Genomic DNA, 3,820 nt, shown 5'->3' with positions numbered 1-3,820 from the left:
GATGCGCGAGATTTACAGAATCAACAGTGAAAATGCAGGGAGCGATGAAATTTTTCACTGCCTCAGTTTGTAGGTGGGAGTGGGGAGGGGGGTTTTTACCGAGGAAATTATTTGATATTATGTATAAAGTTTGTTGCAAACCACAAAACCCTCAAATTCACGAGTACTGGATGAATGCAGCCTGGGTAATGCGCCGTAAATTATGTGGCCTCAAGACACATACACATTTCCTAACTTTAATACTTGGCTTAGTGTGTTAAAAATTTCAAGTAAGATATTACCTCTTAATGAGTAGTTTATGACACCATTTTAAAATTTTAAGTTCGGCCAATAGAATAGTGAAACATTGCAAATATAGTAGCATGTATATCCTCAATATCCGTTTCGTGCAACCTCAAATTAAGGCGGTGTTTGAATGTGGTCCTCACATGTGTTTTGTAAGCATTAGATTATAAGGAATTTTGTGAAGGCATTTATGGTGAAACACCTCTTACAATCCAAATTGTGACACATGTACTCTTATTTCCAGATGAAGTATTCGATATTGGAATATAAGCCCGTTTATCATATTAACAGAATCTTCCGTCGGTTCTTGGCAGAACAACATTAAAATAAATGAAAAGCACCAGTTTGCTTTTGTTCTACAATTTTAGAACAAAAGCAAACTGGTGCTTTTCATTTATGAAGAGCGTTTATCTTCTTAAAACTGGTGACGATCTTCCTGTCGTTGACGATAACAGGAAACAGACATGAAACAGTAATTAGTAGGAAATACATCATTGTCGGGAAGTTTTCAGCCGAAACAGATCACATACAATCGAATTCACAAGCTTCTAGATTCGTGTTGACGTGTTATCTGGAAATGTACAAAATGTTTTCGTTACATAACACAGCTAAACGACATACCGTACATTTGCGCCAACATGAGAGCGGACATTGTATATGTATCAAGAATGAGTGATATATTGCCCTTGTGGCTTTATTTTTTCATGCAGATTTGAGAATCTGTCTATCAAAATGGCTCTGAGCACTATGCGACTTAACTTCTGAGGTCATCAGTTGCCTAGAACTTAGAACTAATTAAACCTAACTAACCTAAGGACATCACACACATCCATGGCCGAGGCAGGATTCGAACCTGCGACCGTAGCGGTCGCATCGGTTCCAGACTGTAGCGCCTAATCTGTCACAATAATTAAAATTAAAACCATGGAATTTTAGATCGAATTTACCTGCATCACACTTTCAAAGCAAAGTCTAAATTGCTTTCAGAAGGTTTCGGTAGTAGGAACTGACAAAAATGTAGTATTATATAAAGTAAATATTGCATTTTAGATTTAATAGGGAATTGACTTGACTGGTTAAGTTTTCTACCATATAGTACATTCAGTTTACTACAATTTGATACTCATCATGTATATCTGCTGTTTGATTATAATTAGCTTATTTTTCATAGTTCTCATTTTTTCTCGTTATCTGTTGAGCAAACTTTCCTAATAGAAGCTGGTGCTTAAAATCGTAGGTGTTTCATTCTCACTATATTTCTAATCGAAACAGAAAAAAGTGAGTTTTGCGTCTTGATGCCAACGCTATAAAATCCATTACACTCTAAATAATATAACAATTTGTATCAGTCCAGTATTACGTATAACTCATATAAGGAAATGGATTTAGAAAAATGATCGCTGTAACTGGATTTGAAATAGTTCAAGAAACAGTCGGATTTGAAAAACACAAAACTATGGCAAATGTGGCATACCGCGGCATTATCATGAATCAGTATCAATTCTGTTTCGTTACCTAGAAATTTATTTAAAATTTTATGCTCGATTACGTTCATACAATTTTCATTCAACACGTGTCATCGAGACCATTAATATATTCATTTTGTTTCTTTTCTGGATGTCACAATCGGCTTTTGGTTACGTACTGCGTGGAATGTAAACGAAGCCAAGCTACATAAAACAAACTCATTCCGATTACATCAACACAGGAACGAAAACAGAATAAATTACAGCAAAACACGGCTCTTAATAGGTGTTTACGCGTATGTCAGAGTTCATTCACAGTCAAAACAAGCTGACAATTCTCAAGAACATCACAGCTTACTACACTTATTGCTGAATTTTAAACAGCCCTGACCACATGTATGTAATATCAGACGCTGTAGTTGTTATAATGGAGGACACGATTCGGACGTACTGTCCATTTGCTTTCGTAGCTTATGAGACAGCATTGGACGCTATGCCAATGAGGAACGTCCGCCTTTGTTTTACACTAAAATTTATTTACCGTATCGTTACCGGCAATGGTCTTCCTAATTTAAGGAAAAGCAATGAAACAGATAATTAATCTGTTGATCTTTTAAGTAACTGACTTGAAAATACCAAGGCAAACATAAAAAACGTCACTACATATGAATGAACCGCGTTGCAATTCTGTTACAAATTGTGTGCGTAACGACGCACTGTATATTTGAGCTAAGACGTGAGCTGATACTGGTAGAGTGTGCGATCACAGCTGGGAAACCTATTTATTTATTTATTTATTTTATTTATTTACTTATTTTTTTTAGTTATCAGTCCTCTGACTGGTTTAATGCTGCCCGCCCGAATTTCTCTGCTGTGGCCACCTCAGAGTAGCACTTGCAAATTACGCCCTGAATTAGTTGCTGAATGTACTCCAATTTTTGTCTTTCGCTGCACTTTTTACCTTCTACGGCTTCCTCTGGTACCATGGAAGTTATTCCCCGATATCTTAACAGATGTCCTATCGTCATGGCCCTTCTCCTTGTCAGTGTTTTCCACATATTCTTTTCCTCCCGCATTCTGCAGAGAACTTCCTCATTCTTTACCATACCAGCCCACCTAATTTTCAACATTCGCCTGTAGCACAACGTATCAAATGTTTCCATTATTATCTTTTTCGGTTTTTCCACTGTGCATGTTGCTGCTGTACTCCCAACGTACGTTCTCAGATATTCTTCCCTCATATTGAGGCCCGTGTTTGATTATAGTGGGCTTCTGTTGGCCAATAATGTTCTTTTTGCCAGTGCTAATATGCTTTTTATGGCCTCCTTGCTCCTTCCATCATGGTTATTTTGCTGCCTAGACAGCAAAATTCCGTAACTTCGTCTACTTCGCGGTCAGCAATTTTGATGTTAAGGTTCTCACTGTTCTCATTTCTACTACTTCTCATGACTTTCGTCTTTCTTCGATTTACTCTCCATCCATATTCTATATTGCTTGGGCTGTTCGTTCCTTTCAGCATATCCTGTAATTCTTCTTCACTTTCACTGAGGACAGCAAAGTCATAAGCGAATCTTATCACTGATGTCGTTTCATCTTGAATCTTAATTCTATTCTTGAACCTTTCTTTGATTTCCATCATTGCTTGTTCGATGTATAGACTGAACAGTAGGGGCGAAAGACTACATCCCTGTCTTACATCCTTCTTAATCTGAGCATTTTGTTCTTGGTCTTCCACTCTTATTATTCCCTTTTGGTTCTAGTACATATTGTGTATTACCCGTCTTTTCCTATACCTTACCCCTACTTCTCTCAGAATTTCAAATATATTGCGCCATTTGCCACTGTCGAACGCATTTTGCGGGTCGACGAATCCTATGAACGTATGTTCAATTTTATTTAGTCTTCTGTGGCGTAGTCGAAGCTACGTTGACAACAAATGGGCGGGCGCCAGATGCAGGGAAGCCGTCGCACATGCTCCATTTAATCCCGAAGCCCTCCCCTGCGATTTAAATATTTTTTGATCTCTGAAGAAAGACATTCGTGGCCGTGGATTTACTTCGGACGAAGAG

Source organism: Schistocerca nitens, chromosome 8 (assembly GCF_023898315.1).
Source record: "Schistocerca nitens isolate TAMUIC-IGC-003100 chromosome 8, iqSchNite1.1, whole genome shotgun sequence".
Lineage (NCBI taxonomy): Eukaryota > Metazoa > Arthropoda > Insecta > Orthoptera > Acrididae > Schistocerca > Schistocerca nitens.
Note: the sequence above shows the minus strand (reverse complement) of the source record.